This window comes from Nothoprocta perdicaria, unplaced genomic scaffold, assembly GCF_003342845.1.
Source record: "Nothoprocta perdicaria isolate Ctin4 unplaced genomic scaffold, notPer1 scaffold_143, whole genome shotgun sequence".
In the NCBI taxonomy this organism is placed as follows: Eukaryota; Metazoa; Chordata; class Aves; order Tinamiformes; family Tinamidae; genus Nothoprocta; species Nothoprocta perdicaria.
Window position 1 is genome coordinate 1,948,965 of NW_020454572.1, and position 13,656 is coordinate 1,962,620.

Here is a 13,656-nt window from a genome sequence, read left to right on the forward strand (position 1 = left end):
TGTAAGTTTTAAACGAAGCAAGTCCCCTCTTTCAACGCACACATTTTCAAAAGCATCGCAGCTCACAGGGAACCCACATCCTCCCTCCTCAGCCTGTCTCCTCGAAAAGGTGCTACAGATGTCCCTCCTCATCCCTCTTTCCGGGCCTCTGGTAAAAACAAGGGAAGGGGAAAACAAACTGTAACTGTTACAGCCACGGTCCCAGGTTCCAGCTTCCTCCCCAACAGTTCACACTCGGCACCGAGAACCCTTCTCCTGCCCTTCCCTACGTTTCCAGGATCACATGGAGCACAGACAGTAGCTCCTGTGCAGCACCTCTTTCAGAGGCCAACTTTATAGAGACCAGGCAAGTCATGATGGGCTCCCTTTTAGCTGGTCTCTGGCCTCTAAAGGTCATCCCCAGTGAAAAATAATACGTTCCTGTCCTTTGACAGGTGAGATCTGCCATCACAGCTCTCTGCACCAGCTTGTTGTTCTCTTGCCAGAAGATGAGGGGCGTTCAAGTTCAAAGCTTCTTGGGGTGGATTCTGACAGCTGGGCTAGGCCGGTGTTATACTGAGCTACAACAAAGCATGGCAGACCGGGTATTTCTGCTCTCACCGTATGTTAACTACACACCTGCACAAGCACTGGGGTAAGAGCGACAAACTCCCAAGGGAGCTTTGGCAGCAGGCCTTTCAGAAGCAGCAAATTACAAGGTTTGAGCTTCTGAGCACATGCGGGGCAAATAGGTTTACTTCAGAGCCTCACCAGTCGCAGAGATCACCAACAGGCTTCAGGACAGTTGGAAGGACCTCCTATTTCTTGCTTAGGAAGGTAAAGTAACTGAAGAGCTTCGTGAGCCTTTCCAAGACACTCAGGAAAGGCACGTTTTGCTGCGTGACCGTGTTTGGTATCAGTGCTAAAGGCCCACAGCCTTTAGCAGGCTTCTTCCTTCCTCACGGGCACACGGAGCTGCCTGCGCTGCAACTGGCACCCATTTCCCAACTTGGAGCGCTGCAGAAGTGAAGGTCCTGGTTCATGTCACACCACCCCAAGGTCTAGGACACCGACAAGAAACACCTCCGTTCTAGAGCAGGTGCCCTAAGCTCTTAGATGTGACTGTCCCCACTCCCAAGATTATCCTCATGAGGGAAGGAGCTCAAGGGTACCACAGACTAACAAAGTCCATCAACGCACGTACCCTAGAGCAGAGAGGCAAGAAGCAACAGAAGAGTGAGGAGGGAAGGCCTGACTCAAAACTAAGTCCTGAGGTAAAAGCTTTAAGGCTAATACTAGCACTGTTTCAAAACGTGTGTGAACAGGGCAGAAACACGGTAAGAATTTGGGGCTTTTGTCCCCAAATGCAAATTTGCAAAGAACTATATGATGAAAGAGCTATTCTCTTGGCTCTGTAATCTAGTAAAAACAGAAGATTGGTTCCATCTGAGAAGGAATGTGATTACTTCTCGCACCCTTATACTAGAACAAAAACGGGCCCACTGGAAGCAAGGCTTTGTAGGCAAGCACTGCACCCGCAGTTAGGAGCTCAGCTACCTCATTGTTTATAACTCTTGAAGATCAGGTGACCCTAATGATTTATCACCCTCTTTTAGTGATAAATGTTGCTGTATTAACTCTTTCACAGAAGGCAGATATTACTTAAAAAAAAAAAAAAATGTTGGGAGCCTCGGAAGATTTGTCCATACTAAGCACATTTGAAATACAACTTTTCTACCATGACGCTCTTCTGAGCTCTTAAAAAAACCCTTTAATAATTTCTTGTCCTTGCAGACTCTGGCTTGTTTGTCAACCCTAGTGTGACAAAAAAACCTTTTTTTTGCTAGTGATTCTTAGAGGGTTTTAAACATGTGCTTATGAGATCTACAGAACTTATAAACAAGCACATTTTTGAAACACCTCTTGCACTGTTCAGACCATGAGTCAGAAGTTATTTCCTCCCGTGACCACTGTCCCTGACAGTCATTTACAGTCTCTAAATACTTAGCCTCAACCTCACGTTCTGACGTGATGTAAGTTACGTAAACACAATCCATGAAGGCCAACCAAAAGTTGGAGGGTGTGTTTACAACCTGCCAGGCAAGATAGGGAAGATTTTTCCTCCTCATCTCCAGGGCGCACTCCAGTTCTTCCTCATCACCTTCCTCACGCCTTTTCGTAAGACAGACTGTCCTTGTCACCATTTCAATTCATCTCCTCCCAGGTCTGAAACACCCGGCAGCTTAAGAGCTTTCCACGTAACACAATTTTTTGCTGTTTTGATCTCTTCAACCGTGTCTGCTGGCAGTGAGGCCTACAGGGACCACCCCACATTAGAACTAAACTGCAGGTCTACCCTGTGTCAGAGGGCAGTGAGGTGCCACCTCTCCCGGCTGTTCCCCCCCCCAGAACTGCGATCCAGAGCTCAACGTTCCCAAGTGTTTGAACGTACAGATAAGGCACCCACTAAGTCTTGACCAGTAATACCAGAGCATTTGGACCTGGCTTTGGCACTCTTGGAAAACACCACGTACAGAACTCACTCAGATCCCTCAAATTACCATGGCGAAATGACCCTCCCCACCTTCTCCAAAGCACACGGGCAAGCCCAAGATTTCCTGGATTTGCTGGGTACAGTCAGATTCTGCTTGACGAGCAAGACATGCCTCTCAGGGTACGGAATATTTCTTGTATCCTGCTCCATCCAGCTGAGCTGGAGGTGAAACCTCCCAAAGCTGGGCTCCCCTTGTCTTCTCTAGCACAGCTTTGGCATGGGTTGAGCTCAGCTTCTCCAGCTCCAGTATCACAGGGCACAGCTTTCTCCACATTGGCCACTTCTGCCTCCTACCTGCCTGCGGGTGCTTTCCTGCTCCTCCTCCTCCTCCATTCGTGTTGCTGTGCACGCTGCTGACATCAGCGCATCTGGAATTTAACAGACGCCACGTGCGCGCACATCCCTGGCACTGACGGGGTCCGATCCATCTCCATCCCTCGAGACCCAGTGACACTCATGGCATTGCACTGTCACCATTCTGGTGACCCCGCTGAGCAAACATTTGGAAATTATAACAACATAATTACTAGGTACTGATTAAACAGGTCATCTCCCACTTCAGATTACCCCGGTTAACCTTATTATTTTCCATGTGAAGATCCTCCCTTCCTCTTTTCCGTCCTGCAGCGAAATCCATTCACATAACCAAGAGCAAAACCATACCAGGTTTGTAAGCTTGCATTCTTAGAGAAAGCAAATGCTGAATATCTGGAATCGCTAAGTTAAGATTACATATTAGTTTAGATAATACAATGCTATTAAACATACTAGTGCAACAGCTGTGCATGACCACAATCTTCTCCAGTTCTCTTAATTTTTTCTCTCCAACTTGTTTCTGCTTAAAGGAAAAGCCAAAGAGGAGCCCGGTGAGTGCAGAGCTGTGCGCTGAATTTCCCAAGACCCTAAAACAAAAGTCTCTCACCATGCTGACTATTAACAGCCTGCAGCTTGCAACCAAACCTTTATATTGTCACTTGTCTTGTTTCTGAAGATGCCAGCGAGTTGGCTTTTGCCATCTACTATCTATTAATGTATTAGTAAACACAGAGAAACCCGCACAGTCCGTATGTCTACACCACTACTGGTTCTGGAAGTTCCATTTGCAGATAGACTCCATATGGGATGTTCATTAATTGGAGCCAATTTTTGAGGGATTGAAGGAGCCCCCTGCTGAGACACTGACACAGCAGCACAGGAGAAACTAAAGAAATATTAGCACCTATTTTCCAACAGCAAAGGTCTTGCGTAGAAAAGCTTTGGGGTACAATATGATTAAGTGCATGATCCACTGCAAATCATAATGTACTTTAAAAGCCAGGGAAAATAGATGTCATGAAACCATTTTCTCAGCAGTGAACAGTGTCCGGAGGAACACTGCCCACAAGATTCAGCAACGTTGCAACGCAGTTGTCCAAGTACTCGTAGCAGAAAACGAACAAAAATACTGAACCACTGCCATGTATTTAGTGTACAAACAGTCTCATCTCCACTTATTTGCAACCTATATAGTTTCCATCGTGCCACCTTCTTCTCAGGCCTCTGTTGTATCTTGTTGACCCCAGCAAGTAACCGAAGAGCCTAACAACTTGTTGCAAGATGACATCTAACTGGGGCAGAATTAGTTTCTGGCTCCAAACAGAACTCGCAAGGGATTTAGCAGTGCAAACATGATCAACGATGCAATTTAAATTGGTATAAAAAAATAAAATAAGCATTTTTTAACCTCTGCCAATAAAAGACTTCCCCTGGAAAAAAAGGGGGAAAGACCAAAATGATGAGTGTACATGTAAATTAATGCTTTAAGTCCTACTGATGCAAAACAAAACCAAACACCAAAACCACCCGAAAAATAAAACAAAACAAGGTGACTGCACGTAGCACTCACTAAGCTAAGCAACACTATGTATTTGTCACTTGGTATTTGTCATTCATCAGAAACTATCCAAAATAACAAAGGAAGTGGAGTGACAATATATGATTAAATTACAGAGGCAGTTTTAAGTGTTATACAGTCACATAAGTGGAAGAGTTGCTTGATGGCTGCGTTGGGTTTCTTTGCATTTTAACAAAGAGCAATTTGGTATTTGGGCACACTAGCTCAAACAATTCTAGTGTTCGATCATAACATATTAACCTTAAGTGATTTTTTTGACCTGCTGACTTTGGGTTGTCTTGGACAGTACAACACTTGTCTTAAAAGGAGCTGTGATGATAGGAAAATGCTTATCATCCCACCCACTTACCTATCCGACACGTTGGAGAAAAGGCATCCAGAATGAACTGAAAACTAGAGATGCTGCCAAGCTCCACTTGGAATAAGGCTGAGATGAAAGACGCTTGCATGGTAAAAGGTGCACAAATTACAACAGACTTTGTAAACAGGTGCATTTAGGACTTGTCAAGCTCTAGGTCTTCTTGTTTGCTTTAACTTTTAAGATACATACATGTTGCTGAGCATGCGCTTCCCTTTCCCCTTGGTTTTGAAGTGTTCAGCCAAGGCAGAGACAGGATGAGCAGATTTTCAACTCCCAATACTACGTTTAAAACGGTGAGCCTGCCTTGGAATCTCACAGTATTTGGGAGAAATCAGAGGAAACCACCACCAAGAAGGAAAAACCCATCCCTGTGACAAAACCCTGAGTCAAAAGAACAAACAGAAAGCACAGAGAACCTGCCAAACAGTGGAGGAAACGGTTTTGGGCTAGTCTAGGGCTTCCTTATGCAAGCAACCCAGACAGATCCTTGCACGCTCAGCACAACAGACCTGCCTGCCAGCAAGCAGCTAACACAGAAATTTGGGTACAACTTGCTTGTACCCAGTTTCTGAAGGGCAGGAATAAAGAAAGGGCTTCCTGGGCAGGGGGAGGAAAGAAAGGAAGCGCAAAAGGAGAGAGAGAGGGAGGGTGCAGTTATCCCACAGGGTGCAGTTATCCCACAGGGATCACAGGAGCCGAGCGGAACACGGAGGAGCAGCCTCTCCTCCACCACCCTTCAGCACAGCCTCAGATACACCCTGGCCTCTAAGCAAAGAGTGGCTAAAAAAGCCACCAAATGACTTGTTTTGCAGGCCACTACTTCAAGCAAAGCAGCATTTCCTCTATCAGTCAGGGGACTAACAATATTGCTATTACAGGATACAAATGCCTGGAATTGCTCTGTTATTACAGGCAGGACTAAATAACCCACCTGAGTGACACGTTAAACAAGGGATGTGTTTCCTCACCTAGGAATGGGTTTGTGATTCAAAGGCTTCCTGTGTCCTACCAGCATTTGTATTCCTTCGTAAGTGATAACCACACCTTGCCAGGAGGAATCCGGTCCTCCCAGTCCTCTTGCATCCCACTTCTTTGAGCACCTGCACAGTTAAGCCGAAAATAATCAGACTAAATTACTAAATTAGCTATTAATAATACATCCCATCACAATGACAGCATTTCAGAGGTTTCCACAGTTTCTTTTGCAAAGTTTTGAACTGTTGTCCCAGGTGGACCTAGAATTCAGGTCAGGTTTAAAGAATGGAAAAAAAAAATGATAAGCAATATACACTTATACTCTGAAACGTTATATTCTGCCAGCTGTGATGAGGGGAAGGGACATGTTACTTCAACACACTGAAAAACAAGTGCAGTTTTAAAGCTGTTAAAGAAAATTGCCCACTGTACATAAAATACCAGATTCCAACCCTTTGACTTCTCAGTTAAACAACATTTTGAAACCACATCACACTGGAATCCAATGAACCCCTCAATGGAAGGGGTACTGGTTTGCACCTGGATCCGGTGCTGGTCTCTTAACGAAGCTTCAGAAACAGCACTGAGCGATTCCAGAAAGAATCCCTATTCCCCAAGCACAGGTCAGCAAAGACAAGTAAGGCAAGAATGGAAAGAAATAGCTAAAGCCTGAAAATAAGATTCTTAACATCTTCTTAAAAGAGAAGTCTCCTGAGACAGAGAAGTCCGTGGCATATTAGCCAGAAGAGTGTGACAAAGCTGTGAAAGACAAATGAGCACTGGAGAAGGTAAGCAATCAGAACAAAATTAGTCAGTAAGATGGTAACCATACATATTATCTTGACCCATTTATGACTAAAAGATGCCAAAAAGACAGACAGGAAAAGAATAAAAGCTTTTTTTAACCTAGACCAAGGCATCAGATCCCCAGCTCCCTTACAATTTTAGTCTCGTGTTTAGAATCATGCCACAAAAAGAGATGACCATAAACTGAAGCACCCACGTCTGTCAGCCACAGGGAAGGCCCAGGCTGTCCCTTCTCCGGACGAGTTATCTTCAGGAACAGGAAAGAATGATGATGTGCATTAACAATACATTTAGAAATAACAGAGAAGATAAAGATCAGAGGGGACTACTTAACTTGAAACCCTCAAAAGAAAAAAAGGCATAATTTGAGCCTGCGCAGCCTGAAATCAGCCCAAATGACTCCACCGTGAACAGTCCCACACAGACAGAGCCAAAACCTTGCAATATAACGTGGTCAAGGCCAACGCTGCCCTCCAACTCTCCTTGAAGCCAAGGTGTCCTGCTAGGCTAGCTTCTAGCTTTAGACTTGCAGTTCTGACAGTTGCCTCCTCTTCTAAGCCAGCTGGTATCCAACAAAGTCCCCATAAACCACCCCAGCAGCTATGGGGGACTCAGCTGCAGAGCTCAAAGCATCACTGAGGTTCATTTTCCAAAATTATTTACGGGTCGCCTTATTTACACGAACCTCTGAGGAGTCTGTTTACTCAAGCAAGCAGACAGAGCTGCAAACAGAAGCACGGGTGCTTACCAGCTACTGGGTTCGGATTGTGGGAAATGGAAGGGAAAGGAGAAGGGGAAAAAAAGGAAAAAAAGGAAGAGAGAAAAAGAAATGGCGAAGGAAAGCAGTTATTTACGGGCGTAACAGATACAAATAAGAGCTCACTCAGCTCAAGTAGAAGTGAGAAAGCCTCAGTTATCAGGCACAGTTTCTTATCTGACACTCCAGCCACAGCCAGGCTCGCGACACAAGGTGTCTGCGTTACAAGCAGCCGGTGGATGAACAGAGACGACCGTGCAGCAAAAGCCTCCAGCCTGGGCACCCGGACGGGCCTCCCAGCACCTGCAAACCTCCGAGGCACGCTGGGGAAAGCCCTTCCAAAGAGCACTTCCATCCATCATGGGCTGAAGGGAAATGGAAAGCTGGCAAGCAGGAACGTGAGCAAGGGAGAAAGGAGGAGACAATTCCGTACTAATGTAAAGCCTGCTAAACAACCAATATATTTGATGTTTATTTTTTCCTTTTTAGATAGGGAGAAATTGAGCTATTTTTAAGTCTGGGATATGACGCCCTTGGCCTTATATGATGAAAATTCTTGTGTAAGAAAGTACAAAAAGATACCCTGGTGTAGACTAAGCTAGATTAGCTCTCAGGCCTCTTTGCTCAAGCTCTCTTCACTCCCTCTCTTGGAGCACAGCCTGTGATGTGAGCTATCAGTGATGAACATCTCTGGGCAGCAGATCAGGAAACACAGTCCGAGGCAGTGCTGAAAAAAGGATGCCCAGGTTCCCTGCTGCCCATATCTTCCAGCTCTCCCTCTTCGTTCCCCCTTCTGGCCTTTTTCTTCTCCACTTCATGCACAGAAAATACTCTATCAAGGAACTGACTGAGAAAAACAACAAAAACAACCCAACAGAAAGACCTGATCCAGCTGCCTGCACAGTAACTAGCACTGGCACAAAGGGAAAAAGGGGGAAAAATCACGGCAGGAGGAAGAGCTGGGCTGCTGCTTTCAGGCTTCCTGTGGAACTCCAGCACAGCAGAGCCTGTGCAAGTGAGGGCCCCTCCAAAACCAAGTAACTACCAGAAAACACACGCACAAAGGCAGCTCAAAGGCTGCCTCCTCCTCCAGGAGCAGCTCGGAGAGAAGGCTGCAAGCCAGGTGGCTTTTGCTAGAAGCAGGAACCTGCTCACGAATCAGCATCTCCCCTTGGGAAGTCCTCAGGCACCCTGCACCACAGCTCAGCACGTGTGAAACACCCGCTCAAGAAGAAAGGCACGGGAGCAGGCACTGTCACCCGTGTGACAACTCACCTTGCCCAGCGAGAAAAAGGATGAAGATGAACTGTCCTCCCACGTCCCAGCAGCCTGCAGGCTCTGGGGTGGCTGCCCTGCTCCGATGAGCCTTCCAGGAACTGTTCCCATTTGCCGAGTTGAGATAATCTAATGATCTCTTTTAATGATTTAAGCTCTAAGATGAGCTGACAGGTCAACAGCAAACACAAAGAGAAACACAGATTTTTGCATATGAACGTGTGGTTGGGTATACACCAGTCCATGGTTAAAAGAAATGAGGCTGAACTGTTACAAACACTGTTGTGATAAAAGCATGAGTTCTTTGCAGCAGCTCAGGAACCCCGCGGTCAGGTACCTCTCGGCCAGTCCGTACATCTGAGCAGTGCTGGAATCAAGACATGTACAGAACCATGACAGCTTTGGCTGGAAGAGACCTGGAGAGGTCACTTGCTGCAATCTTCTGCCCAGGAATAACTCTGGAAGTTGTATCCGGCGGTTTGAGGTGCTACCCAGCTGAATTTGAAGCTGGAGATGCCCCTCGTTGGGCAACCTGTTCCACTGCTTAGCAATTTTCATTGGGAAATGAAATTTCCTTATGCCCAGCTGGCATTTCCCTTGCTGCAAGTTGTAACCAGTGCCCCCTGCCCTTTTGTTTGAACTGACAAGACTCAGGAGAGACCTGAAATGGCACAGGAAAATAAATCTCCAGCAGGTCTTAAAGGGTTCAAAATGGTTAAATGGTTCAAAAAACATTTGAATTGAACTATATTAGAGTTCCTGCAATCTTATCCACCCACATCCCAGTTCTGCCTCTCTTTTTATTGACTCTCCTTCAGCCTCATAGTCCGCCAGTCCCGTGAGCAGAGCCCTGAACAGGAGTCCTCATTAAAAGAGGCCAGTAATTACTTAGTGACATCGACAGATTAAATCTTCAAACGTGATCATTGTTTCGCTGTGACTGGTTTTCAGCCAATAACCATTGGACAGGATAACAACACTTTGCCAGCAAGCGCCAAGGAAACACATGGAAACACAAGGCAAGGTGGGAAGAGGGAGGCCCACAGCCTTGACTTGTACCCTGACCTGCTGCGGAATTGCTCCCCAACTTACCAGGAGGTAAAGAGAGGGCTGCAGTATTAGCTGCAGGGACCATAAACACAATTCTCTTCAGACAGCAGGGATCATCTGCCCAAAGACAGTAAGATCAGCAGATCTATGGGCTGCCAGGTTTGCTACATGAAGGACACAGCCTCCTTTTCAACGGCAGCCTAGCAGCTGTCCCCCTCCCAAAGAAGGGAAAAAGAAGTAGATATACATGACCTCTTAAGGAAGAAAAGAACCAGTAGAGAAATGAGTGGTGTTCAGCTAGAAACAAGCCTCGATCACCGTTTTCTAAATGGTGGTTGTATCTCTGTACATGAACAGTGGAAGATCCAAGGCTAAACAAAAGCTGATAAACCTTAAAGGTTTCTAGAGGGCACCAGTGGATCCCTAGACAATGCTCTTGGCACGCTCCGCATTGCCTTGAAATTTCAACCAGGAACCTAAGCCACTTTTTACCAGTGTCCAGGCAGAAAAGTCTAGAAACAGCAAAGGACAACTTGCCATAAACTATTTCATTTGCCTCCAGGACAAAAGCCCCTTTACAAAGCAGGGCAGAAACACAATGCAGAAGTAGTAGAAGTAGATGCAAGGTCCCATTGCTCTAAAGGAATCTGAAGCCAAACTGCTGCACGTTCCTCTCTTCCCTTGTGTCCAAATGCTGTTCTTCTACGCACAGTTGAAGCTACTTGAAGCTTCTATCCCATTCCTTACCTCCAGCATTAGTTTGTGGGTTACGACAGCAATTTACATTGTCATATAACTCAGGTATACAATGACAGACTATAACAGACACCCTTCTGGCTTAGTACAACTCCACTGCATGCCGAGTAAAATTAAGCAGAACTTATGGCATATTTCCTGAAATTCATTCCATCTAAGGATTTCTTTTTTTTTTTTGAGAAATTGTGTTTTCAAACCTGATCACTCACACTTTAAGCCTAAACTTGAAAAGCTATCACCAAAATCCATACACAGAATCACATGCCTGTTAGCTCACCATTTCAGCAGCCCAAATAAAATGACAAGCTACAAAACAGGAACTTCATACCTAACGAACCAATCCTGAAAATGGGTTGACAAGGATTTCTCTTCCCCTCCCTCTGGTAAAGCACTTCCAGGACATGCTTAACCACCCCGGGTCCATGAAAAGCTCCTTCCACTCCCTCCAATCCCTTCTTCAAATTCTGGCATTCTCTTTCTTTGAACTGAAGCCACCATGGTCTAACCAGCACGAAAGAGCTTCCCAGCAAGCCAAACGTCTCTGTCCCGTTACACAGTTACAATATACTGAGTCCCAAAAGAGCAGACAATGGTTGAATATATTGAATTGGTTCAAATATTCATGGTCCAAATATTCCAGAAAAATATCCAGGTTCAAATATTCCCAAAAAGTAATTGTCTTTATGGAATACAATGAAAAGCTTTCTGTTCAGACAGAAAAAAAGATCAAAGTGACAAAATCCATTGTCTTGCATAAACATTGTCTTCCATCTCGATTGCTCTTGACCCCAGTAAGGATTCAGTGCTGCTCAGTGACCTCTGCTAATGTGACTTCCTTGAGCAACCGCCTTGCAGAACACTACGCAGTGTTTTAATTTTAGAAGTTACATAAAGCAAAGAACCACGGAGCTTCAAAAGAGAAAACCAGTTAATTGCAAAGTCAGTGACCTGAATGAATACAGATAATTTTTTAACCTGCATTTGTAAAGTGTTCAGCCCGGCATCTGGACAGATGAACGTTTATGTCTTTGCAGTGCTTAGTGGGCAATGTACTCAATTCAAGACCCTTGGCAAGTCCCTTTTCAAACAGGTCACTTCTCAATTTAATGACAGCAAGAAATTACAACAATAAGAGATTACATCTGTGATTTGTTTTTCTCTGGGAATTCTTGCTTCCCTTTCCACAGGCTCCTAAATTGCACAGAGTTCCATCTGCTTCCTTAGAGGCCGAGATTAATGAATTATACTCATCTCTTACACTGCATTGCTTTCTCTTTGGTTCTGTAATACTCATTCTCTGGAAAACAAATAATTTAAAAAAAAAAAAAAAGAGCATATGCACACACAGCTTGTCGGTATCTTTTTATGGTTAAAAATTCACCTACACAAGCAGAAGCCCAAGTCTTGTTGGTAACAGCCCTTTATTATTTTCTCAAGTTTCCAAACATCCTGGGCAAGACATAAACAAATCTCACATACATCCTAGTCCTGGATCAGGAACAACAGAAGTCTCAGCCTAAATTTACAAATACCTCATCTCCCTTTCTTTGAAAACCTCCTTCTTCTGTCCTGCCTACATCAATGCCAAGTCCAACATCTACGTACATTTCAGCAGGTATGTGTTCATGAAAACAGTCTGCAGAACAACGCGTACATCCTCCACTGCAGGAGGAAATAAAAAGGCACCAATTCCTCCACCTGGCATGGATTTATCTGTGCTAGGTTCCTAGGTCGCCTCTGTGACAGCACAGGGCTTCCTTTTCCAGTTAAAGCAATCCAAGTGACCAGCCCTAGTTAGCAAAATACATACATAAACGACAAAAAAACACCTCACTGCCACTAAAACTGCACTGGAGACCCCAAATTTCATGAATTAACTGTCTATATCAAACAGGACATAAAAAAGCGCATAATTGCCTCCCGTTCCAGCGCATTCTACCACCATCACACCCACTAGCCAAAAGAATAAAACCCCTCGCCATGCACCCGCCTGTCACAACCAACAGCGTTCCAGAACGCAGGTCTAAGCCCAGCAGAGCTGCTAAACGTACGTCCCTGAACGTGACACATCCTCCAAAGCGGGCTGTGTTCAGGGGCTTACCCATCTCTGCCTTTACTGACGATCTTCACCTCGAAGTAATAAATGCCACACGCCGCAGGTATGGGGTGCGTGGCCCGGACCGAGGCCGCGTCCTTGTGGTTTTTCCCATGACCTAGGAGAGAACAGAGATTAAGCACTCAGGGGATGTGACGTCCGTTACATTTCCACCGAGAGCAGCAGGGATCCGTTTCTGCATTTATCCAAAAATCAAAAAAAAAAGATTTTTTTTCCAGAAATACACCGTCCTACGCTGTGCACAGCTCCTACACGGGGCGCACTAGTTTTTCTCTTGGTGTGCAACCACTGTGGACTCGGGTACGACCTCACTCCCTCCCCACACGTGCACTTTAAACACGGGGTTTTCTGCACCCAAACCAGCAAACAAACAGCTTACGCAAGGCGGGGAATTACATCAGTATTTACCGACCCGGCAGAAACGGGGGCAAGGCGCTGGCCGGGCAGGGGTGGCCGCACAGCCTCCGACAGCCAGCAAGGGAAAGCCCAACGCGACTCCCCGGCTCCGCCAAGTCTGGAAACGTCCCTTTTGTATAAACCGGAGGAGGCCAAACGCGCGGAGCGCCGCAGGCCGGCCCCGAACCGGGAGCGGCGGGAAGCGGCCGGGCCGGGCCCTGCCCGCCACAGCGGCGCCCTTCGCGGGCGCCCCCGGCCCGAGCGGCGCCCGGGCCGCCCCTCGCCGGCCGCCGGGAGAGGCCCCGCGGCGGCCGGGCCGAGCCCCGCTGCCCCGGCACCTTTGTAGTGGACGCGCAGGTTGCCCTGCGAGAGGCCGATGTAGTTGTACTTGTCCTTGGGGCTCCAGGAGCGCGGCAGCGGCGTCTCGCGCTGGTTGACGGCGGGGTAGAGGCGGCGGAGGCGCTGCCCGAGCTCGCGCTCCTCGGGCGCGCGCGGCTCCCCCCCGCACGGGCTGCCCGCCTCCGCCATCTTGCATTCGCTTTGTGTCACCGGCCGGGGAGCGAGGCCCTTCTCCCGCCGCCAGCCAATAGCGCGCGGGAGCGGCCACAATGGGGCCGCGCTGACCGATGGGAAGCGGAGTCCGTGCCCGCCTCTCTTGGATGCCGCTCCCCTCCGGCTAGGACTACAGCTCCCAGAAGACCTCGCGCCCCAAGCCCCGCCTTTCCTCCCCGCGCGC

General features: G+C 46.9%; 1 protein-coding gene across 2 annotated transcripts in view; it reads right to left on the reverse strand.

Annotated features, from left to right (window-relative positions):
• Window positions 1-13,447, reverse strand: part of RANBP10 (RAN binding protein 10) — a 52,614-nt gene extending 39,167 nt beyond the window's left edge. Inside the window, exons 1-2 of one of the 2 annotated variants that reach the window (XM_026034422.1) lie at window positions 13,259-13,447; window positions 12,510-12,621 (exon numbers count right to left, since the gene is read on the reverse strand). The gene's annotated coding sequence lies outside the window, so the exon portion shown is untranslated. Of the gene's footprint in view, window positions 1-12,509; window positions 12,622-13,258 lie in introns of those variants that run through there. The other variant, XM_026034423.1, reaches the window with a different exon arrangement.
• Window positions 13,448-13,656: the final 209 nt, after the last annotated feature.